General features: G+C 34.7%; 1 long non-coding RNA gene across 1 annotated transcript; it reads right to left on the bottom strand.

The window, feature by feature from the left end:
• Positions 1-20153: 20153 nt before the first annotated feature.
• Positions 20154-25997, bottom strand: LOC139085067 (uncharacterized). Its single transcript, XR_011543073.1, has 2 exons — positions 25651-25997; positions 20154-21319 (listed from the first exon to the last, which is right to left on the bottom strand). It is a non-coding gene; the product is annotated as an uncharacterized lncRNA (long non-coding RNA).
• Between the last annotated feature and the right edge of the window lie 689 nt (positions 25998-26686).

Below are 26686 nucleotides of genomic sequence, written 5' to 3'. Positions count from 1 at the left end.
CCAACTTGCAGAGTCTCATTCCATGTTATTTCCAGGGTTTATAGCTTTATTTCACAGGGAGAGCCAGGTCTGTGTCATCTTGTCCAGACAGGAAGTCTTGAATATGTATTTTAATTTGGAGTTCTGTATTTAAGTTTCTTGAAATCCTTTCGTAACTCATCCAAATCCTCTTACATCCTAGTCTGCTGCCTTTTAACTAAAGCTTGTGCCTTCTTATCACAGCCCTCTTTTTCTGTTACCTTGCTTCCTTTACTTCTGAGTCCTTCCTTCCTCACTTCTACTCAACAGTGATGTAGTGAATCACCACGTGTTGCTGCTTGTCTTCTAGTAACAAGCCTGTTATTTATTTTTCCAAATGTTGAGAATAGATTGAGGTGCTCAGTTTTCCATCCAATTCCTAGGTTCTGGTTGTGTTTCTCCTGGTATTTCTCAGATTCACCAGTGTTGTCTCCTTCTTTAATGAGTTCTTCTATGTGTATTTCTTCCTGAAGATACTACAAGGGAGATCATTGTTGCAAATATTCACTGACCAAAGGTCTTACTCTCACTCCCCAACTATTGCACTTTAAAAATAATGTTCTCAGACTTAACGACTGGTTTTTCTCCAGGTTCTTTTTACTAATTATTTTTAAAATTGATGATAGTATTTTGGTGTTAGGAGATGAAAGCAGTAATGTAGTGAAAAAATTGTGCTGTGTTTTATAGAGCAATTCCTTAAAGGAGACTCTGTCATTTTTTAATTTGTTTTAAGATCTTGGGTCTTACATGCTTTTAAGGCAAAATGCCTGTGAGAAACAAGATCTTAGCCATTTTACGTTTCTCAGGCAATATTGTGTCACAAATTGAAAATGGTGGTTTGCCATGAGTCAGAGCCTGGAAAGATTTTATTCCAAACAGTGATAATTTTCTTATAATTAATAGCTCTTTATCCCAGATATTACTATTCGTTTATTTTCCATTCACAGAAATAAGAGTTTTCATCTTTGTTAAGTGTGCACAGTAATTCAGGGAGAAGTTAGGAAAGGGTTGATTGGCAGCGGCTTTATGAGTAGATGTTGTTTTGAACTTAACACTTTGATATCAATTTTATCATTATTTGGGGGTCTTTTGTTTGTTTCTTTTTAATTTTTAAAGACTATATATTTTGGAGTAGTTTTAGACTAGCAGCAGAATTGAGAGGAAGATACAGAGATTTACCATATTTTTTCTGTCCCCACACATGCATGGCCTACCCTATTATAGCATAACTTACCAGATGGTACATTTGTTACAACTGATGAACCTACGTTAACACAGCATAATCACTCAAAGACCATAGTTTATAGTTCACTCTTGGTGTTGTACCTTCTATGGATTTGAAAAAATGTATAATGAATATATCCATTATTATAATATCACACAGAATATTTTACTGCCCTAAAAATCCTCTGTGCTCTGTTTATTTATCCTCCTTCTCTTCTAACTGCTGGCAACCACTAATCTTTTTATTGTCTCCATAGTTTTGTCTTTTCCAGAATATCACATAGTTGGAATCATACAGTATGTGGCCTTCAGACTAGCTTGTTTCACTTAGTAATATGTATTTAGGTTTCCTCCATGTCTTTTGATGGCTTAATAGTTCATTTATTTTTAGTTTTGAATAATGTTTCATTGTCTGGATGTACAATAGATTATTTACCCATTCAACTACTGAAGGACATCTTGGTTGCTAGTTTGTTTTTCGATTACACCTCTGTACTATGACACTGCTAGGAGTGCTCCAGCCTGGATTTAAATACAGGGAAATCCATTTTCTTAACCACATAAGATACTGCCTCATACTAGGTTACGAGTTTGGGGTTTTGGTGAAGTTAAGAAACTTCACCAAACTTCTTTTCTCTTCTTCTGATTATTGCAAGTACTAATTGTAGTTAACTCTACTTTTACATCTTATTTATCTCTTATAGTTTAGAGAAATGAGACAGTCCACTGACCTAAATATAAGCATAATGGGATGATATTGTTTGGATTTGGAAGTTCAAATTTTTAAGTAAGAGACTTCAGGATACTTTACTTATTAAGGCATATCATGGTCAGGTTTCTAAGATGACCCTAAATAAAGGAATTTGACATCTTTTGATATCAATGGAGAAATTTTAACGTTTTAAAATTAATTTACAATGATTATATTTCTCTTTTACTTCTCATCCCCTTCTTTTTGGCACTAATTTCTATTTTTTTCCTTAAAACAAATATTTCTTTAGCTACTATCATGTGTCCAGCATGATTCCAAATGCTTGCATGGGAATTAAATCATAAGAATACATCCTAACCCCCAAAAGCTTTACATGTTTATGTAGATAAAGCTAATACTCAGGTACATATTAGAAAACAAGTTTTGTTTTATTTTTATGAAAAGCACATTAAAGAAGTGGACACAGGAAGGTGAATTTAGGTGTTCAAAGTCTTTTGGAGTATGGTAGGAATGAACAGATCCTAGAGGAATACATAAAATTTCATTTATACATTAATTCCAATGTTTTTAAGTACCAACTATTGAACTATTTAGCAGAGTCTAACTGCTAAAGAGCAGACATACAATGGTGAAAATATAGTAAGTTCACTCATTGCTGATAAAGACAATCTTCTCAAAACACAAATGAAATAGAGTAGGATCAGTGCTATTTGGCTAAGACCTATTGGCTGAATATGGACAGAGGACGTGCGTTGTAGGCCTAGAGGTGAGTTACCAGATGGTGAGATTTTCTCCATAAGCTACCCAGCATCTATTGCTAATCTAGCTATCTGAATATATGATCCTTGTTGGTTCTGTGAAAGTACCAAGGGCATGGATATTAACTTTGCTTCAGGAGGTAAAACAGATCTTCACATTTAGAAAAAGAGGTGGTATATGTGGAGATGTGTCTCCTGGATCCTCTTTGATGAAGAACTTTTTTTTCAGAGCTACTGGGAGAGCCGTCAGTAGAAGTCTTGAGTGTCAGCCTTTTCAAGTTTGTATGAGCTGCAGAGAGCTGCCTCGCCTAGGGACATCCATAATCCTTGTAGCAGCCTCATGACTTATAGATGCCAGCATTCAAAGGCCTGGCCTTCCAGCTCAATGGAGAGCAACTCCAGCTCCAGCACAATTCTTGGAGCTGACTGAGCCTGTCTAAGGGCTGCTTTGCAGCTCAACTTCCCCTCTGCCCAATCTGGCTGCTTTCTTCCCTCCCATGGTTTCTAATCCATGGGTTTAAGGATACTGCTTAATAAACACCTTGCCCGCTAAACTCCAGCGCACAGTGTCTTCCTATAGATCTTGGAATTAGGAAGAGGGCAATTAGGATCAAAAGGAGGCTATAATATATTTCCATACATGGTGAGAGTTTTGTTTTGTTTTTCTTTGTTTTGTTTTGTTTTTAACAAAAAGTTAACTGGTAGCAATGTGCAAGATGAATTAAGTTTAGGAGTAACAGATGGCAAACAATGCAAATTTTGGAAACATGAGACTGTGAAATTGTGGCAAATCACTGTAAAAGTAATCAACAAAAGGAGCCATGAAAGAAAAAAAATTATTGGACTCTATTTTAAATCAATGAAAGGGAAGATTTTTAAACTCCCTCCAAATTCCTATGCTGAAAAACAAACTATTTTTCTCTGAAAGAAAAATAACAAAGGAAGTGAAAATCTTGTGGCCAAGATAATTATTTAAATAAATATATTCATGGAGGGTATATGCTCAAAAATATTTTATTTTCAAGAGTATGTAATCTAAAAGTTCAGAGATGGATAGTTTAAAGGAGTTTAAATATCACGTAGATTAGTGTGTTCAATTGCATCAGAATCACATAAGTTGCCTAGAAAAAAGATGTAGACTTATGGATCCTATCTTGAAATCTACTTTTTTTAAAATACAAGTTGTTCTAGGATCTTTATGTAAAACGTTTCTTCTTGTCAAAGAAAATCGAGAAAAGTGTGTTTTACCTGTCCTTGAAACTGTCTGCTATCCTTTGTTCTAAATTCTTCATAAAATATTCAAATTAAATTTATAGATAGGCCTATTATATTTAAATCAGTGCTTTATAAAACCAGTTAACTAGTAAATGAGGAGAACTGGAGACTATGTAATGAGACCATTAGAACCAGTTGGCCACCTAGGTGGGAAGTGAATAGGTGATTAAAATAAAATACAGAAAAATAAAGAAGGGAGAAGAACATTTTTAGCTTAAGGAATCAGTTATTGAGGAAACCTCCTTATGTCTAGACTAAGGAAACTAAGTGCTTATTCTGTTAAGGGAAATATGGATATTATAAATTGAGGGATTTTTTTTTCATCTTCTTTTCTAAGAGTCTGACAGGAAAATGTGAACTTACATTTGTAAATTTCAGAAAAGTCTTAGAATATTATTTTTATTTAAAAAGGCAAAGTTAAATATAGATGTTATGCCTATCAGAAATACTATAGAACAAAACTAAAAAATTAAAAAGACGTAAAAGAAATTAAAGGCTCTTGCTTGATGATTTTAAAATTCTGGCTCCTAAAAATATCACCACAGTAACCTGTGGAAAGACAATACTGGGAATAAAGTTCCAGTAGCACCACAGAGAAGAAAGGGAAAACTTGAGACATTTACTAGGATTTTACAGTGTAGTTTAAGGTGAGTCTTCTAATGTGGGAGTGTGGTTAGGATTGGTAGTCATACAGTGAGGAATTGATGGGTCCTTTAAAATGTTCCTAGAATGGACAATAACATTATGCAATGTTTATCTTCCTAGGGAAGTATTTCCTGGATTAATAAAGTTATAGTGGTGAAGGCAATGGAATAGTAAAGTCATGCTAATATAGAGCAGCCAATAAATAGAGTGGGTTTCCCATGTGTTAAGTTTTCACAATGAGTGAGAATTTTTAAACTCACCAACCTTTCAATAATTCACTCTGTTGACAGGGAATGGTATATGAATGAAATAGCATTGCAAATTAGCTAGTAAAGAGACAAATGGTCAAATTAAGAATATATGATCAAATAGGATTTATTGTCAACTTAAAACTATATTCAAAACTATATTGAACTAGAGCTGACTGTTCTGAAAGACAAAGCACGTTGGACAAGTAAGGAGATAAAACTGAGGCTCTTACAACCTACATTGATTAATGAGGAACCTATCAACGAAAAGGACAGGGCCTGGCTTTTAGAGAGGCAAGTGGACAAGGGAGTCCATCCAGATAGGAGTCATGAGAAAAGATGGAGTCTGGGTTTGTCTGGGAATACGTACGGGCAGGGGAGTCCTTTGTAGTCAGTCATTTTCTGGAACACAAAAGAGTGGGGGAATTTCTCAACTCTTGCTGTTTTCCAGAAGCACAGTGATCAGGTAAAGTTCAACATTTTTAGTACATGGTGTACTTATAAGTGGTGGAAATAAACATCAATATTTTGTGATCAGCATTTTGAGAGCCAAGTAATTTAGCGAATAATACACTGCGGTAATATATCAGAAGGCTGAATTCTGGCACTGACTGCAATATATAATCATGTTTTGAATCACAAACTGAGATGATAGATCTAATTGAACTTCAGTTTGCTAAATGGCAATGTTTATTAGCCTGGCACAGAATAGCCACAAAATAAATTAATATCATCACCTTCATACAGCAAATAGAAAAGAGAGCAACAAAAACAGTATAAAATAGGAGCCAGCATGGTGGTGCAGCGGTTAATTTCACGCACTCTGCTTCAGTGGCTCCGGGTTCGCCAATTCAGATCTTGGGCATGGACCTACACACCACTCATCAACCTATGCTGTGGCAGGTGTCCCATATATAAAGTAGAGGAAGATGGGCACAGATGTTAGCTCAGGGCCGTTCTTCCTCAGCAAAAAGAGGAAGGTTGGTGGCAGATGTTAGCTTAGGGCTGATCCTCAAAAAAACACAAAAGTATAAAATAGTTTTTTTTTTTTTAAGTCATGCAGAAGCAATGAACAAGGGGGGAAATTAGGAGAAAAAGTAGTGTGCATGCTTGGAAATCATAAAGTATTGTTAACATTGTCTCAGATACAATCTGAGGATTCTATAGCAGGTTTCCTATTTGTTTTTAAATGGGTTTATGAACTCTTGTTAAGACAGGAAATGTCTCTTACCCATGAGATGCCTTGCAGCCCAACAAATTCTTGAATAAAGAATTTCCCTGATTTCTTACATTTAATTCCTAGACATTAAGTAAACAAATATTGCAAAACAAAAGGCTTCATCTCATCTCCTTCAGCTACTAGTTACTCTGCCATAAATTGAAAGCCTATCTACAAAAATAAGTGCTGAAGAACAATATAATTCTCTGCACTCAAAATTGCAACAGAGGGATGAGATTTCCCCAGCAAAAGTAGAAGTTTTAATAAGAAATGGAAGGAATTCTCTAGAACAGTTTCCTCCTCTAACTGAAATTTCTCTTTATTAAACAGGTTGGTTTTAATAGTGGTCAATTCTGTAGAAATAAACAAATGAGAACAAAAAAGGTCTATTCAGAGCTTGCTATACCAAATGAATCAACCACAGTCACTTGTGTTTTGACAGACTCAAAGGCAGACAGAGGAGTGGATAAGCTTCAAAAAGAAAAAGGCGGGGCCGACCCGGTGGCACAGCAGTTAAGTTTGCACGTTCCACTTCTCAGCGGCCTGGGGTTAGCCGGTTTGGATCCCAGGTGCGGACATGGCACCGCTTGGCACGCCATGCTGTGGTAGGCGTCCCACATATAAAGTAGAGGAAGATGGGCATGGATGTTAGCTCAGGGCCAGCCCTCCTCAGCAAAAAAAAAAGGAGAATTGGCAGTAGTTAGCTCAGGGCTAGTCTCCCTCAAAAAAGAAAAAAAAAAGAAGGAAGGCTACAATATCCAAAGTTCTAACTGTCAGAGTGGAGAATCTGAGGCCTAACAGGCTAACTAGAAGTGGGGCTCACTCTGTGGTTGGTTTGGAGAGTGTCTTGTTTTCTCCGTCTGGTCCTCAGTTGAGTGCAGGGACAAAAAAAAAAAAAAAAGGAAGTTTCAGTCACTGACCTTGCTGCAGAAGTTGTGGGTCAGAGTCCTATTGTTATACATGATCTGTTCATTGTCCGCTTGTATATTCAGTGTCTCAATATACTAGAGGGAAAAAATAATCAACTTTATGACCAGAAACCTAATTTTAAGTTTAATTTTCTGCCTAGGTGTCCATGTACAAGTCATTTAACTTTTTAAATACGTAACTATATGTTGTCCCCTAGTAACAACAGAAGGAGTATAAGCAAGAGGTGTTCACTATGGAAAGGACTATCTTATGTTCATCTTTGTATAACCAAACTTAACCTCAGACTCATATGCACATACGACTAAAGCACAATGTTTGCCTTTTGCTTGAAATTCATATTTTAAATATGGAATTTATAGGGCATCTAATATTTTAATTCAAAATTAATACATGAACACACTCTGTTTTCAAAATTAGATGACAGTTAAATCTAATGCCCCTTTGACAATCACTCCTAGTTTAGAAAATATAACTTTCTAGAGAAAATAACTGTCATATAGAACTCATCGTGGGTTATGTAGAGCTCAATATATTTTATAGAATGTTCATTGTATGTTGGGTATTCTTATAACAACGTTAAGAGGTAGATGCTTTTATTATACCCATTTTACAGATAAAGAAACTGATGATGTAGAGAGGGGTTTTAACTTAGTTCACCAAGTCAATAGCCTGTAAATAGAGGAGCTGGGATTCAAATTCAGGGAAAAAAATTCCTTGAAAGCTTCACACTGCCTTCTGATCACAATCTCACTCCCAAATAGCAATCACCACCCTGCTTTCTAACAGTATGGATTCATTTTGCCTGTTTTTATATTTTATAAATTCCATAGCAAAATTTGGTTTATACCTGGCATATTTTGCTCAGTGTTACATTTTGAAATTCACTCACATTTTCTGCTTTGAGTTGTAGATCATTCTCATTGCTGTATACCGTTGTATGGAAATACCTCAACCCTACTCATCATTTAACTGTTGATGGACTTTTGGATACTTTAAAATTTGGGACATTTATGAATAGTGCAACTGTGAACATTCTTATACATGTTTTTGGTAAACGTAAGTATCAGTATCTGTTGGCTATTTACCAGGAATGGATTTCCTGTGTTAGATCATAGAGTAGACTCAGCTTTAGTAAATGCTACCCACTAGTTTTCTAAAGTATGTTACCAATTTACAGTTCCATCAGTGGTATATGAGAGTTAAATTTAGTTTACCTGTTTCAGGACTGTGAAAGTCTATAGCATACAGACTTAGCAAAAGGAAATAGACATTTCCCAGAGAATTTTCATTTCTAGTGCTATGCACTAGCTGAGTGTGATTTTTTTGCTTACTTCTGAGGTGGAAGAGTGCTTCTGTGATTTTTGCGTGAGATAGAACCCTCTAAAACACCCCTTGCAAATATTTTACACAGGATTGTGCTCTCTAGAATAACCCTTGCATTAAAAAAATATTTTGAAGTTATTTATTATACTTTCAAAAACATGTTGACATGCATTACAACAGGATTTTCAAAACAACGTTTTGATATGCCCAAGCTGCACAATGAATCATTTGAAGAACTGCTGACACGGAGGTATAGCAGTCACTACCTACCTAACAGCAAGTTCAGTAAGGACAACACATTGCCATGGCAATCTCTTACTATTCCATCTAGTATATGAACTTCTAACCATAATATAAGATGCTAATAAATTCCAATAATTAAGCAGTAGATAATACCTTGAAAAAAAGTCAGTGACTAAAAAGATAGCCAAATAGGTCTATAAAAATATAAAAATGAATGATAAACATTGACCTAGATTATCCTAACCAGTTTAAACATTACGCTTATTTTTGAACAATAAATAAACAATTTTTGAAGAATTTATTTAGATTCTGAAAAAAAGTATTTTATACCTGACCAAAAGACAAGTATTTGTAGGTACTGGTATATTTTCAATTGTGAAGGCTTTTGTAAACTGTCATTTTTTTTTTTCTATTTAAAGACCAGAATAAATCCACAAGGAAGTGTGAATCATTTAAGTCAGCCATCACTACAATCCAAAACTGCTGGAGTACTCTTCAAAACTGTTTCATAAAGACCAAATTATCTTAGATACAGATATTTCTTTATTCATCATTTATCTTAAAAGAAAAATTTTATTTCTTTTCCTTGAGGGACAAACAACAATTGTCTACTCAGAATCCCAAGTCTGATATCAAAATCAAAATGGTAGCTGAAGGATTCTGCCTGAAATATTTTGATGGTTTGGAATATTAATATCAAGCATCTAAAATTTTAAAATCTAAAATGAATTGGAACATTTAAGCACCAAAAAGAGTATGATTTTTTTGGAAGTTACAATGGTACCTCTCAATACTTAATGACTGACAATTCGGAAACAGGCTCGGTAAAGAGAAAAGTTTTAGAAAATAACTATTTTCTTTTACCATTCATTGATGCGGAAGCTAACTGAAGAGCACTGTGTTCATTCATCCTTTAATTTACTTTTTAAAAGTTTACTGAGCATCTGCCCTAAAACCAGGAGCTGTGCTTATGAGGGGAACCCCTCAGCCAGGGTGATTTGAAGAGGTGGGTCCCCCACAAGGTGCTGGATGTTTCTGATCAGGGCAATGATCTGGGAATCTTTCAATCTTTTCAGGCCAGTCTGGGAGTCTTGAGTGACTGTAAGAGTCCCTATTAAGATACCAAAACATTGAACGATGCTAGCAATGGATTAGAAGCGGTAAAATCTGAAGCAGAATACTGAAATTTCTACATCCACCCTTCCAGCTTTCACTCTAAATCTATGTTGGACTACGAGTTTATGCTCTTAGGATATATGCGATTTTTTTCTAAGGCAATTGGTATTACAATATTCAATGTTTTGCCCGACCTAAAAACAGGCATTCATTTTTTTTGTTTTTTACTTAGATACAACATGGATGTTGGTTAATGAACTTATAAACACTTTATGGAAATCCACTTAAAGGACTATTGAAAAAAGAGACTCTCAGAATGTATATAGCAACATTCTAGATACCACTCTGAAGTCATCAGGCATATGTTTTCAGAATCATCTCTGTTTGCACTGTCCCTTCCCCTTTAAGGTAGCACTTTACATTCACGTTTATTAGCATGACTTTAAATAAACGTACTATGGTGTTGGGCTATTGATCAGCACAGAATCCTGCTGAGTGTACTATCTTCCCTCCATAAATGGGAAATAGAAGGACAGATGAAACCAGAGTTAGTGAGACGGAGCTTTTAATAGGTAACCTGTAGGAATGATGACAGACTCCTGAGAACTCAGGCTTTATTAGTTTTATTACTAGTTGATTATTTCATAAAATTCTAAATGTTTAGATCTGACAAGGACCTTCATGATTACCCAGCCTCATCTCTATATGAATACAATGTCCTGAACATTCAAGTCCTTATCCAAGGTGGCAAGTGGTTAGGAGAGAGCAAAACCTGCTGCCTTTACTCTTGCGTAGGGGTCAAGTGAGTCCAAAATTCTTAATATCTTCTATTCAACTGAACAGGGTGAAAATGGCTTCTATCATAGGCATCCTGGTATGAGAAATGAAAGCTAAAAGAAATCACACTGATAATAATAATGATAATAAATGTCTGTTTTTTGTCAAGATCGATGTTCCATACTCTACTTATGATCTTATTTGATCTTCATGCCCACTATTTAGAAGGTCTATTTTTATGCCTATTTTCCAGATGAGGAAGTTGAGGGGCAAAGGCATTAAGCAATGATCCTGAGATTGCACAGCTGGGAACTGAGCGGAGACTGTATGACTCCACTGCCTTTGTTCTCACCCACAGAGCTGTATATTACTGAGCTTCTTCCTATCTGTTAAAAATAACTAAAACATTCAAGGGGCACAAAATGAAAAAGACTATGTAAGGATTAAGGAAGCGTTAGAAATATGATGATATAATTTGAGCGTTACTATATGTAAAATTACTATTTTATATTCTGGGACATTTAAGACAATCTTTTGCATATTTTATAGACATACGATTCCATTGAATTACTGTCACAAATGTTTCACTTCAAATCCTTGTAAATGTTCCCTATATAAATATATGTAGAAACAAACTCAAGTTAGAAAATATACTTCTTGTATAACAAATAAATACTTTTTTTGCTAGCTTTATGGAAATGTAACGTGTTAGTTTTAGGTGTACACATGATGAGTTGATGCATTATATATTGTAAAAAGATTGCCATAATAAGGTTAGTTAACACCTCCATCCCTTCACACAATTACTGTTTTTAGTGTTTGGTGGTGAGAACATTTAAGGTCTACTCTCTCAGCAGCTTTCAAGTATATAACACAGTATTGTTAGCAATAGCAACCACGCTGTACCTTAGATACCCAGAACGTATTCATCATATGATTGGAAGTTTGTACCCTTTGAATAACAACTCCCCTTTCCCCCACCCCCCAGCTCATGTCAACCACCATTCTTCTGTTTCTATGCATTGGGCCTTTTTTAAGATTCCACATGTAAATGAGATCACACAGTATTTGTCTTTCTCTGTCTGCCTGATTTCATTTCACATGATGCCCTCAAAGTCCATCCGTATGGTCAGCCCTTATATTTTGGATATTAGCTCCTGATCTGATATATGGTTTGTAAATATATTCTCCATATTGTAGATTGCCTCTTTATTCTGTTGTTTCTTTTGGTGTGCATAAGCTTTTTAGTTTGATATAGTTCCACTTGCTTATTTTTGCTTGTTTGTGCTTTTGTTGTCATATCCAAAAAATTGTGGCCAAGAACAACATCAGGGAGATTTTTCTCTATTTTCTTCTAGGAGTTTTATGGTTTCAGGTCTTAAGTCTTTAATTCATTTCAAATTAATTTTTGTGAAAGGTGTAAGATAGGGGTCTGACTTCATTCTTTTGTATGTGGCTGTCCAGTTTTCCTGACACCATTTATTGAAGAGACTATCATTTCCCCATTGAGTATTATTATTTCCCATATAAAATATTACTGGACTGGGTATGCATGGGTTTATTTTTGGGTTGTTGATTCTGTTCCATTGATCTATATGTCAGTTTTTATGCCAGTACCATATAATTTTGATAAGTACAGCTTTGTCATATAATTTGAAATTGAGAATTTTGATGCCTCACAGCTTTGTTCTGCTTTCTCAAGATTGCCTTGGCTATTCAGGGTCTTTTATCATTCCATACAAATTTTAGGATTGTTTTTTCTATTTCTGTGAAAAAACCACTTGAATTTTGATAGGGATTGCACTGAATCTGTAGATTCCTTTGGGTAGTATGGACATTTTAACAATATTAATTTTTCTGATCCATGAACAAGAGATATCTTTCCATATGTTTGTGTCTTCTTCAATTTCTTTCATCAAAGTCTTGTAGTTTTCAGTATACAGATCTTTCACTTTCTTTGTTAAACTTTATTTCTAAGTACTTTATTCCTTTTGATACTATTGTAAATTGGATTGTTTTCTTTATTTCTCTTTCTGATATTTCATTCTTACTGTATGGAATGCAACTGATTTTGTATCCTGCAACTTTACCAAATTCATTTATTAGTTCTAACAGTTTGGGGAGAGTCGTTAGGGTTTTCTATGTATAAGATCATGTCATCTGCAAACAGAGACAATTTTACCTTTTCCTTTTGTATTTGGATGACTTTATTTCTTTTTCTTGCCTAATTGCTCTGGTTAGGACTTCCAGTACTGTTGAATAAGACCCATGAGAGAATGCATCCTTGTGTTGGCCCTGATTTGGGAGGAAATCTTTTCACCCTTTCGCTGCGAAGTGTGATGTTAGCTGTGGGCTTGTAAGAAATACCCTTTATTAGGTTGAAGCTTATAGAAGTTCCTTCTATACCCAATTTTTCAAGAGTTTTTATTGTGAAATGATGTTGAATTGTCAAATGTTGTTTCTGCATCTATTGAGATTGTCAATTTATTTTTTTCATTCTATTAATGTGATGTATCATGTTTATTAATTTGTGTGTATTGAACTGTCCTTATATCCCAGGAATAAATCACACTTGATTATAATGTATGATCCTTTTAATGTGCTGTTGAATTTGATTTGATAGCATTTTATTGAGGATTTTAGAGGAAAAGCTTTCAACTTTTCACTGTTAAGTATATTAGCTGTGGGTTTGTCATATATGGCCTTTATTATGTTGAATATGTTCCTTTTATGCTCAATTTGTTGAGGTTTTTTATCATAAAAGAGTGTTTAATTTTATCAAATACCCTTTCTGCATGCATTAAAGGATCATAATTTTTATTGCTCATTCTTATTAAAGTGATGACTCACATTTATTGATTTGAGTATTTGAAACATTTTGGCATTCCAGGGATTAATTTTGCTTGATCATGGTGTATGATCCTTTTAACTTGCTGTTGAATTTGGTTTGCTAGGATTTTGTTGAGAATTTTTGCATCTACATTCATCAAGAATATTGGCCTGTAGTTGTCTTTTCTTGTAGTGTCCTTATCTGGTTTTGGTATCAGGTTATGTTGGCCTCATACAATGATTTTGGGAGTGTTCTCTCTTGTTCAGTTTTTTGGCAAGAATTTGAGAATGACTGGTATTAATTCTTTTTTAAATGTTTGGTAGAATTCACTCATGAATCCATCTGGTCTTGGGCTTTTCTATGTTGGGAGGATTTTGAATAGTGTTTCCATCCCTGTAGTCATTATTGGTCTGTTCAGATTTTCTATTTCTTCATGCTTCAGTTTTGGTAGGTCTCATGTTTCTAGGAATTTATCCATTTCATCTAGGCAATCCAATTTGTTGGCATATAATTGTTTATAGTAGCCTTTTATGGTCCTTCACATTTCTGTGGTGTCAGTTGTAATATCTTCTCTTTCATTTTTAATTTTGAGTCCTTTCTCTTTTTTCTTGGTTATCTAGCTAAAGATTTGTCAATTTTGTATATCTTTTCAAAACACAAACTCTTATTTTCATTGATTGTTTTCTATTGTTTTTCTAGTTTCTATTTCATTTATTTCTAGTCTAATCTTTATTATTTCCTTCCTTGTACTAACTTTGGACTTGGTTTGTTCTTCTTTTTCTAGGTATAAGGTTGGGTTGTTTATATGTAATCTTTCTTTTATCTTAACATAGGTATTTATTGCTATAAATTACCCTCTCATTATCATATCTTCTATTGATAAAATTGAAGGCATATTTAAAATGTTGAAATAAATAACCTATCAAATCAAAATTATATACTACATAACTATATCTTTCAAAAATAAAGACATTTTCAGATAAATAAATATTAACTGAATTTGTCTTCACCAGAATCGCACTACAAGAAATACTAAAGGAAATTATTCAGGCTGAAAAGAAACAAATCCATTGGAAGTCCAGATCTGCAGGAAGGAAATAAGAACACTACAAAAAAAAAATATGTGGGTAAATATAAAAAATATTTTTTATATATTTATAAAAAAATATTGACCATTTGAGAAAAAATGGCAGTAAGTAAATAAGGGAAAGATAAATAGTGTTGGAACAGCTTGGTAGTCATCTGAAAACAAATAAAGCTGAATTTGTTCTTCATTTTCCCTTCAAAGAAAAACTCCATCTTAAAACTGCTTTTGCTGTATCTTGTAAGTTTTGGTATGTTGTGTATTTTCCTCTTTTTTTTTGTCTCAAGATACCTTCTGATTTTCTTTTAGATTTCTTCTTTTGTTCATTGGTTGTTCTGGAGTGTTATTTAATTTCCATGCATTTGTGAATTTTTTGGTTTTCCTCCTATTATTGATTTCTAGTTTCATACCATTGCAGTCAGGAAAGTTACTAGATATAATTTCAGTCTTACTTAATTTGTTAAGGCTTGTTTTGTGACCCAACATATTATCTATCTTGGAGAACGTTCTATGTGAGCTTGAGAAGGATGTATATTCTGGTGCTGTTGGATATAATGTTCCATATATGCTTCTTAGGTTCATTTGGTCTAGTGTTATTCATGCTTGCTGTTTTCTTATTAATTATCCTTATTATGTATCTGGATGACATATCCAGTGTTGAAGGTGGGATATTGAAGCTCCCTTCTTTATTGTATTACTCTATATTTCTCTGTTAAGTTCTGTTAATATTTACTTTAAATATAAGGTGCTATAATGTTGGGTGCATATATATTTACAGTTGTTATATTCTTTTAATGAATAGACCACTTTATCACTGTATAGTGAACATCTTTTTCTCTTGTAACCAATTTTGACTGAAAGTCTATTTCATCTGATATATATACAGCCACTTCCGCTCTCTTTTGGCTATCATTATCATTGGATATCTTTTTCCCATAACTTCATTTTCAACCTATGTATGTCCTTAAAGCTAAGGTGAGTCTCTTGTGGGCAGCATATCCTTGGATCTTGTTCTTTTACCCATTCAGCCACTTGCTTCTTTTGATTGAAAAGTATAATCCATTTACTTTTAAAGTAATCATTGATATGTAAAGACAGTATTACCATTTTTTAAATTGTTCTGATTGCTTTTTAGTTCCTTTGTTCATTTATCCCTGTGTTACTGTCTTCCTTTGTGATTTATTTTTTGTAGTGATATGCTGTAATTCCTTTATCTTTATCTTTTGTATAATTACCATAAGCTTTTCTTTGTTGTTACCATGAGGCCTACACAAATATCTTATAGATACAATGGTCTACAGTAAGCTGATAACTTACCTTCATTTGCATGAAAAAACTAAACTGTTACTTCTCCTCTTCCCACATTTTATGCTATTGATGTCACCCTTTACATCTTTTTATATTGTGCATCTCTTAACAAATTATTGTAGCTATAGTCATTTTTAATATTATTGTTTCTTAACTTTTATACTAGAGATGGAATTGATTTACACACCACCATTACAGTATTAGGGTGTTCTGAATTTGACTATTTACCTTTACCAGTGAGCTTTATGCTTTTATATCTTTTTCCTGTAGTTACTTAGTGTTCTTTTATTTCAACTTTAAGAACTTTCTTTAGCATTTCTTGTAAGGTAGGTCTGGTGGTGATGAACTCCCTTAGCTTTTGTTTGCCTGGGAATGTCTTTATGTCTCCATTTCTGAAGGAGCATTTCAATGGGTATAATACATTTGGTTGGCAGGGCTTTTTTTTTTAATTTCAGCACTTTGAATGTATCATTCCACTCCTTCCTGGCTGCAAGGTTTCTGAAGAGAAATCCACCAATAGCCTTATGGGAGTTCCTTGGATGAGTTGTGTTTTTCTTGCTGCTTTCAAAATTCTCTCCCGGTCTTTGACTTTTAACATTTTGATTATAATAAGTCTCAGAGAAATCTTCTTTGACTTGTTCTTGTGAGGCTATCTGTGAGCTTCCTGTATCTGGATAAACACATCTCTCCATAATTTCTTAAATTCACCTATTATTTCTTTATGTAGTTTTCTGCACTTTTTTCTCTCTCTTCTCCTTCTGGGACTCCTATGATTTGAATGTTCATTTGCTTGATGGTCACTAATTGTAGGCTAAATATGCATTTCATAAGTAGGTGATAAATAAAAGAAACCAGGAGACAAAGCACAGTTCTTTAAAGCACAGACTTTAACTGTATTACATTGTTTTTATCCGGCTGGTTAGATCAAGGTAGAAATCTTTCCAATATATGTGTTAGCCACTCTCCAGGAATGATTTTCTTTTCTAGATCTTGGTTCTCCTCTATGTGCCTTGCAAAAGAAAATGCACTTTTGGGAGATGCTAAGGACTTACTGCCTCCTTGCCATATTCCTCTTCACTCTCAGTTACAGCCAATGGCCAAAGAAGCTGCATCTGAAAAAGTATGACCTCACTTCCCATGAACTCACAATGCGTGAAGAACCTTTGCTTACAGCAGCTCCCAGTTCATCATCAGTATTTATTAGCAACAAACTCACAATGAGTATCCTCAGACCAAAGTGGCATAATATCATCCCTGAGCACTAGTTACAGAGGAGATATTGTAATACTAAGAATCTTTCCTCAGCCAACCCTTCTAAAGACTTATCATTGGTAAAGTTATTTTCTCCAAAATCCCTGGTAAACTTAAATATCAAGTTCCATTTCCCTTAAAACACTTCAAAGCAGCAGCAGCAAGAGAGAATTTCATATAAATTCTGCTAACTGAACAACATCTTCTTTCTTCATTTCCTGACAGATTTTGTTCTCTTTTTAAGATTTTTCCCTGTATTTACTTTGCGGCCTTTTATAATTTCAAAGATCCTATTTGAGGCAGTTATTTTTCAACATATCCTTTCTCCAAAATACATGAAACAGTTTCTGAGTTTTGCTTTTTAACTACTATGTAGCTCACTCCATGCATAGCATGGCTCTGAGAAATAACTTACATATATCTCAAATGTCAGTGTTTAGTGAGGAGAAAAACATTACAGGTTTATGCTCTACATATTGCATTATAGTCCATGATAATACTGTTTGAAGGTTTTGAACAAACGAAAAGTATTTCTCTCTTTTTTATTTCTAATTTTTAAATTTTTTTATTGAGGTAACATTGGTTTATAACATTCTATACATTTCAGATGTGCATCATTACATTTTCAACTTCTGTGTAGTCTAACATCATGATCTACACCCAAAGACTAATTACCATCCATCACCATACACATGTACCCAGTCACCCCTTTTGCTCTCTCCCCTCACTGTTCCCCCTCTGGTAGCCATCAAACTCATCTCTGTATCTAAATGTTTGTTTGTTGTTGTTGTTGTTTTTATCTTCTATTTATAAGTGACATCGTATAGTATTTGACTTTCTTCATCTGACTTATTCCACTTAGCATAATGCCCTCAAGGTCCATCCATGTTGTCCCAAATGGCAAGATTTCATCTTTTTAATAGCTGAGAAGTATTCCATTGTGTATATATACCACATCTTCTTTATCCATTCATCCTTTGATGCGCTCTTAGGTTGTTTCAAGTTTCTGCTATTGTGAATAATGTCACAATGAACATAGGAGTGCATACACCTTTATGCGTTCATGTTTTCTTCTTTTTGGATAAATACCTAGCAGTGGAATAGCTGGATCATATGGTAGTTCTATTCTTGATATTTTGAGGAATCTCAATACTCTTTTCTCTAGTGGCTGCACCAGTTTGCATTCCCACAGCAGTGTATGAGAGTCCCCTTTTCTCCACATCCTCTCCGACACGTGTTATTTTTTGTCTTGTTAATTACACCATGCTGAGAGGCATGAGGTGATATCTCACTGTAGTTTTGATTTGAATTTTCCTGATAATTAGTGATGTTGAACATCTTTCTATATGCCTGTGGTCCATCTGTATATCATCTTTGCAAAAATGTCTGTTCAGATCCTCTGCCCACTTTTTAAATAGGTTGTTTGTTTTTTGTTGTTGTTAAGATGTATGACTTCTTTTGTGGCCTAATATGTGCTCTATCCTGGAGACTCTTCTATGTGCATTCAAAAAGAATGTATTTTCTGTGGTTTTTGGATGGAATGTTTTGTATACATCTAAGTCCATCTGATCTAACGCATCATTTAAGGCCATATTTCTTTACTGATCTTCTGTTTGGATGATCTATTCATTGATGACATTCATTGAGGGAGTGTTAAATCCACTGCTGTTATTGTGTTGCTATCTATTTCTCCTTTGGTGTCTGTTAATAATTGATTTATATATTTAGTTGTTCCTATGTTGGGTGCATAGATATTTACAAGTGTAATATCCTCTTGTTGGATTGTTCCCTTTTCTTTATGTAGTGCCTTTCTTTGTCTCTTGCTACAATTTTGTTTTAAAGTCTATTGTGTCTGAAAATAAGTATTGATAGCTAAGGTTTCTTTTCGTTTCTGTTGGCACGGAATATCTTTTTCCATCCCTTCACTTGCCATTCGTGAGTGTCTTTAGGTCTCAAGTGTGTCTCTTGTATGCAGGAGGTATATGGGTCTTGCTTTTTTAATCCATTCAGCCACCTTATGTCTTTTGATTGCAGCATTTAGTCCATTGATATTTAAAGTAGCTACTGATAAGTATGTGCTTATTGTGTTTTTTTTTACTTTTCTTCCAGGTGTTTTAGTAGTTCTTCTCTCTTCCTTTATTCTTCTCTTGCTCTCTTCCCTTGTGGTTTGATGGCTATCTTTAGTAGTATGTTTAGGCTCCTTTCTCTTAATATTTTGTGTGTTTATTATAGGTTTCTGGTTTGTGATTACTATGAGGTTCATATATAATAACTTATGTAAATAGCAATCTATATTAAGTTGATGGTTTCTTAAGTTTGACCTTCAGCTAAAATTTCTTCTCTTTTACTCCATTTCTCCCATATTTTTATATTTTTGATATCATAATTAACCTCTTTTCTCTGTGTGTGTAGCTGATAACCTCTTTTGTTGGAAATAGACAATTTTAGTACTCTTGTCTTTTGACCTTCATATTAGCCTCATAAGTGGTCAATCTTCTACCTGTATAATATATTTGCCTTCACCAATGATTTTATTATTTTTTTGATAGTTTTCCTATCCCTATTTGTACTCTTTTATATTCCATTTAAATAAGTCCCTTTAGCATTTGTTGTAAGGCTGGTTTATTGGTAATAAACTCCTTTAGTTTTTCCTTGTCTGGAAAACTCTTTATCTTTCCTTCCATTCTGAATAATAACCTTGCCAGGTAAAGTATTTGTGGCTATAGGTTTTTTCCTTTCAGCACTTCAAATATATTGTACCACTCTCATCTAGCCTATAAGATTTCTGCTGAGAAGTCAGCTGATAGCCTTCTGGGGTTCCCTTTGTATGTAACTTCTTGCCTTTCTCTTGAAGCTTTAGAATTCTCTCTTTATCTTTAGTTCTTGAAATTTTAATTATGAAGTGCTTTGGTGCAGGCATCTTTGGGTTCATCTTGTTTGGTGCTCTCTGTCCTTCTTCTACCTGGATGTTTGTTTCCTTCTTTAGGTTAGGGAAGTTTTCAGCTATTATTTCTTCAAATATATTCTCTGCCCCCTTGTCTCTCTCTTCTTCTACTGGGATACCTATAATACAGATGTTAGTGTGCTTGATGTTGTGCTAGAGGGCCCTTAGAATGTCTTCATTCTTCTTAATTCTTTTTTATTTTTTCTGTTCAGCTTGGGTGAGTTCCTCTTGTCTTTCATCTAGCTCCCTTTTCTGTTCTTCTGTATCATATTCTCTGGTATTGGTTCCTCTAGTGAATTTTTCATTTCCATTATTGTATTCTTCAGTTGTGATTAGTTCTTTTATATTTTCCAATTTTTTTTGAGGTTCTCACTATGTTCATCTATTCTTCTCTCAATTTCAGTAAGCATCCTTATGACTATTAGTTTGTACTCTTTATCAGGTAAATTGTTTAACTCTGTTTCATTTAGTTCTTTTTCTGAGGATTTCTCCTGTTCCCTTATTTGGAACATATTCTTTTGTCTCCTCATTTTACCTATTTCTCTTGCTTATAACTATGTATTAGGTAGATCGGCTATGTCTCTCGAGCTTGGAGAGAGACATAGTGGTTGCTAGGCTCAGGGGCTCACAATTGCTGTAGGCCTCCAGTTTGCAAAGCTGTTGTCAGCTATCTCAGTAGTGCATGTTTGTAAGGCTGGCCCTCGGCATGGCAGCACACAATTGTTTCAAACTTTGGAAGATATTTTAGGTCCCCTATGTGTCTGTTGAGAAGCACAAGTCTGCTGTAGCTGAAAAGTTCCATTGCCCACAGGCCCACACATGCTGTCAATGCAGTCCTGCCCCATGTGCACACACTGCCCTACTAAAGCAGACCCACTTACCCTGCTGCAGAGGCCCCAGACACTCTGCCAATGCAGGCCCAACTCTTGTGCTTGCCTGCCCCCACAGAGGCAGACCCAATCATCCTACTGCAGTGATCCCAAACACTCCTCATATGCAGGCCCACAAGTTGCCCAAGGCCTTGCTGCACCTTTCTTTCTGATGATTTTGTGTTGCTGTCTGAAACAGGTGAATTTTTGCATTGGCCCTTTAAGATCAAGTTTTTCTTTTTCTTATGTTCAATAGCTTTCCTAGGGGTCTTCCCCATTGTTGTTAGTATCCAACAAAGCCAGATAATATGACAGTCATCTCCAGTGTGCTGAGTTCAAAAGCAGTTTATCATGGCAAAGTTCTCCCACTCAGATCCCACTAAGATCCTCCAGGGAATGCTTCATTCCTTAAGATTGCTCCCAGCCATGAAGTGCCCTGACTAGAATGTGGCTTTTTCCTCTCCAGAAAGGTATTTCTGCATATTGCTAGGTGAAAGAAGACAATCTGAGAAGGCTACATACTTTGTTTCCATTCATGAGATAGTCTAGAAAAGAAAAAGCAATAAAGATGAAAAACAAGTCAGAGGTTGCCAAAGGTTTAGCTTAAGGGATGCAGGAAGGTCAGATACGTAAAGTGCAGATGATTTTTTTTTTAGGACTTTTAGGGCATACAGTGTTTGATACTGTATTGGTGCTGACACAATGCTGTGTTTTTCACAAAATCTGTTCTATAAAAGACCTGAGGAGGACTCCAAACCCATCAAGGTCATCAAAAACAAGGAAAGTATGGGAAACTGTCACAGCCAAGAGGAGCATAAGAAGACATAGTGAATAAATGTAATATGGTATCTTGGATGACATCCTGGAACATAAAAAGGACAGTAGATAAAAACTAAGGAAACTTGAATAAAGTATGGACACTAGTTGATAGTAATCTATAGCTTCATTTTTTGAGACAAATGTACCATAGTAATGCAAGATATTAACAGCTGAGGAAACTGCATGTAGGGTATATGGGAACTCTCTGTACTGTCCTTGTTATTTTACTAGAAATCTAAAATTATTTTAAAGTAAAAATATTTTTAATGCATTCATTTTTCTTGGAGAAATATTATGAACTAATTCAAAGGAAAATTGATTATTTGGAAAAGTGGGTGATTTTCCACACAAAAACTTGAAAGACTAAAATGATAATAAATTGATGCCTTTTGTTGTGGTAGTAGGTATGTGATTGAATAAATTTAGTGAGGAATCCAAGTGGACTTGAGGAACTCTATTCCTTTAGTGATTTTAAGGTCTAGACAAGAGGCTAATTTTATTTTTGTCCACTTAAGGAAAACGGAAATATTTTTTAAATTTTTAAGGTAATGTTTCAAAACAAATTCCCCATTCTTATACATATAGTCCTTTCCTCAACATTTTTCATATGCTTTCCCTAATAAGAGGTTTCAGACAAATTTTTTCAAGAATGGTAAGCTTATTTATTCTAGGATGTTTTGGGGCCACTACAAAGTGATGGAGATTAATTTAGACTATTACCGTGGTTGCACCTTCACATCCCGGAAAAGAAACTTCTGTACAAAAGCGAAATGCTTTCTCTTCCCATAGCTTCTAAAGCAAGTGATCTTGACCTACAATGTTCCAGTTGACCTGTGACTAAAGGTCAGCCAGAAGTTTTATTTGTTTTCAGTATGTAAACAGACCCCTGCAATTTCTCAGACAGGACTGCAAATCTTGATGGAGGAGAAAACCAAGGGTCTAGTTGAGTTGGAAATACAGGGGCTGGGCACCTTTTAAAATTATTGACATTAACCTTTTTCCTTTTTTTATTTATTATTATTATTTTTAATTTATTTTTTAATTGGAGCATGTGACGTATAACATTACATTAGTTTTAGGTAAATAACATAGTGATTTGATGTATGTATACACTGTGAAATGATTGCCACAATAAGTTTAGTTAACATCCATCACAACACATAGTAACACATTTTTTTCTTGTAATGAGAACGTTTAAGTTCTACTCTTTTAGCAAACAGAGAATTTTAAGTGATTAAAAATATCCTTAATTCATTGTCCTACATCATATGACTATTTCATGGAAAGTTCAAGTATCTGTTTGTAGTGTGAATTAGTTCTACCTCTTCTAATTAGTTACATCTGGAGGGACATTGAGAATCATGTTGAAGTCTAAAACCTAACAGATTAATAGTCAATGATGACAAAGCCTCCAATTATCATTCGTTTAACTTGTACTTATCAGCAAATCCAGGAGTCAAATAAGGACTTGGAAATAATCAATGAAAAATTACTAAATCTAGGAAAAGATACCCATATGCAAACATGATAAGTGTCTTAAATAGAGTCACGAGAAGGTATACAAATGTTTGCCTAAAAGTGAATATTGCTTCAAGAACTTATCAAAAAAAAAAAGGCAATGCCTAATCTGAATGGAAAAACATTAAAAGAAATTTATATTTTGGATGTGGAGGAATAAAAAAGAGAAAGAAAAATAGTGTGATATAACAAATAAATTGGAGGAGTAGCAGGGATGAGGCTGAGACACCTGACCATAAACAATCACACAAGCCTGTGTTTTAGCGTGCCAGAGCTGCCATAACCAGTGCCACAGACTGGAGTGGGTGGCTTAGACAACAGAAATATTGTTCCTCACAATTCTGGAGGCTAGAATTCTGAGATCAAGATGTCACCAGGATTGGTTTCTTCTGAGGGTCTCTCTCCTTGGCTTGCAGAGGCTATATTCTCACTGTGTCTGCACACGGTCTTCCCTCTGTGTACATCTGTGTCCTTCCTAATCACCTTTTAAAAGCAATCGTATTAGATTAGGGCCCACACTAATGATCTTATTTTACCTTTTTAAATTCCCTACCATGAAGTACAGTCACATTCTGAGGTACTTGTGTTAATACTTCAACATATGAAATTTGAGGGGACACAATTTATCCCCAAACAGCCTGACACTAGAATTAGAGGGGAAATGAAAGTGCTATGAATTGATTTGCAATCAGAATGTATTGCCTCATAGTGGTGTGGAGGATGAAATGGAGACCAGGAACACAATATGCTAACGGTGTGATCTAGGCAAAACCAAAATACAGAAACAACAAGGAGCTAAAACAGAGTAGGTAGGGGAATTTGAGATTATTTTAATATCTAATTATTGTAACTTGATAATTCATTAGATTTGGGGACGGGTTTAAGAGAGGTAGCCATTAAAAGAATCATTAAGGCTAGTGTATGCAAAAAAACCTGAGCAGGATGTGGGAAGATGAGAGGATACCTCAAGGAAGCTGTAGTAAGAAACATTGGATTTGAATTCGTTAAATGTTGATCTTCCACTACCTAGTTTTCAGTTTAACGAGAACTCTCAGGTATTAAGTACTTTTATTTGTGTATGAGATTTCCTTTGTGTCATAGTCTGAAACCTAAGTATATGAGGTTTATCATGACTTAATAGCTTTGTTTTGGCCAGGAAGCTTTCTGTGATAATTTGTATGACATCTTATAACCATTTCAGTTGAATAGAAATTAACACAACAGCTGCTATATGATCATCTCAAAGATATTTGGTTATTGTTGCTTATGGAATTCAGTTTCCCAGAGGAATACGGAACTATTATCCAAATGCAAAATGTTATTTTTGTTATTTCCACTACTACAGGGGATATGTTCCTCTAATTATCCACCACCGGTTACATTTTTATGTGAAAAAAACAGGATGATAATGTTGTTGAAGTCATTTTACACTAAGCCTTTAGCATAGTATAAGATATAACTTATATATCTCAGACCTGTATGCCAGTGTATAGAATTATGAATGTTTAGCTCATAACACAGTTCCTCGCTATTAATTTTGCCTTCCAGCAAGTGGTTATTCCATTTCTAGTAATTATGCCTTAAAAAGGAATCCAGTGATTTGGGATTTCTCTCTTCTCCATCCTGAAAATAAGAATTTGTACTTTGATTGTGTTGTGGTTGGCATATCGATAAAATATCATAAAAATTTTGCTGCTGTGTTTATTAGAATTAACTGCTATGACAACAAAGCAAAATAATTTTTCTTTGCCTCACCAAGAGATTATAAATGTACTATTCCAAGAATATACCATTTTCTATAGACATTTAAATGTCACGATCTTTAGGCATGAGGGATTTAATATTGTGCATGCTTGCGAATGTTGGTGAAAAGTTACATCATCTTCAAATGAGGAAGTTATGTTTTCAACATCTCTTTAATGACTAAGCATAGAACTTAAAGGAAAATAATAAAAGAGTTAACAAGAACTAAAGCCATAAAGAAATGAAATGACAATTACTCTTTGGCAAACTGTTCTTTCTCCAGAACACAAAAGAATACCTTGAAAAATAATGTTAACCTCTCTCTTGAAACAATTACTTTAATTCTGTAAACAGGGCATTCAATTTCCTGTGAGAGTACCAATAATATTGAAATTTAATATATATGTCTGAAACACAAAGCAGGTTCTGATTCTTGGTCATCAGTTGTCAGTGGCAAAAGTGTGAGTTCTACATTGTATTTTAGTTGTTAATGTTAAAAGCCACAGTAATTTATCTGTAAGATCCAAAGCCACTGATATAACCAATAATAGAGCAAGAGAAAGAGAGTCTCACAAGGTAAATATATGCTACTTCACACTGCAAGCATAGCTCACAGATGTTATTCTTTGTGAATACTTTGCTCACAAGGCCAAAGGTCATCATACTTTTTCCTTTGGGTTTATAGAATTGTTAGGCTTTCATATATACACACACATTACATACTTACATGTTATGTTATAGACTCAGAGATAGATGCACTGCTCTGATTCTTCTCAATAAAGGATATGGTACTCACCTTGGACAGTGCCTTCAGTAGACAGCCTCCAGCTCTCACTACTTGTGGTCTGCCTCTGCGGCAGAGAGCTGTTCTCCAAATTCTAGTCCTTCCCTGAGCATCCTGTGTCAGGTGACTTGGCAAGGCAGGGAATAAAAGCCTGGCCATTTTAGTCCAATCACATCATTCTGGTGGACTATACTCAGTACAGATTGGCCTTCCAGTTTAGCCAATGCCCTGTTGGTTCTGCTTTGCAGATTGAATCTTCCTTCAGGTCTCCTTTCTCCCCTGCTTTTCTCAGGCTTTGCCATCTAATATACATCTTGCACCCTTACTCCATATTGGTGTCTGCTTCTGGAGAAACAAACCTGCAATATATATGGACAAATAACCATAAAAATATTGAATGATAATGAATTGTTTTAAAGATTAAAAATAATATTTTGAAGAGCCAACTGAACCAAGGGCCAAGAATTTCCAAAACCAGGAGAAGAGCAATGGGGACGCATTTATGCACAACATAATTGACTGACATAGTAAATAGACATAAAGAATTTTTAGTAGGTAACTGTCAAGTTAGGATCAAAATGTAAGCTGTTACCATCTCAGACAAACGTATAATGTAGGTAAAGTCATAAAGTAGGAAATTTGGGAGAGTAGATCGCTGGTGAGGTTTCTCCAAAGTTGGAACCCAACAAGTCTTTTGTGTAAAAAAGATAAATATGGGTGGTCAAGGGTAAGCTTCCACTTCCAAGTAAACTGGATTTAAGTTATTTAGTCATTGGTTTTGTGTGTATGTATATATACACTAAATTACTTTAAAAAGATGTTTAAGCATGTGCATATGTATCATGTGTCTCTGTTGTGTTAAGAGCTCACATATACTTTGAACTGATGGGGAGACTCATCACTGCCCTTAGGAAACTCACAGGTTAGTGGGAGAAATAATCAGAATGCAAAACTACAAAATCATAATAGGTAGGTTAGAAGTAACCACAAGATACTGTGCCAGCAAATATAACCAATACCTAAAATGAATGAAGTAAATCAGAAAGGA

This window comes from Equus przewalskii, chromosome 8 (genome assembly GCF_037783145.1).
Source record: "Equus przewalskii isolate Varuska chromosome 8, EquPr2, whole genome shotgun sequence".
Taxonomy (NCBI): domain Eukaryota; kingdom Metazoa; phylum Chordata; class Mammalia; order Perissodactyla; family Equidae; genus Equus; species Equus przewalskii.
Note: the sequence above shows the minus strand (reverse complement) of the source record. Positions and strands in the feature narration are given on the sequence as shown.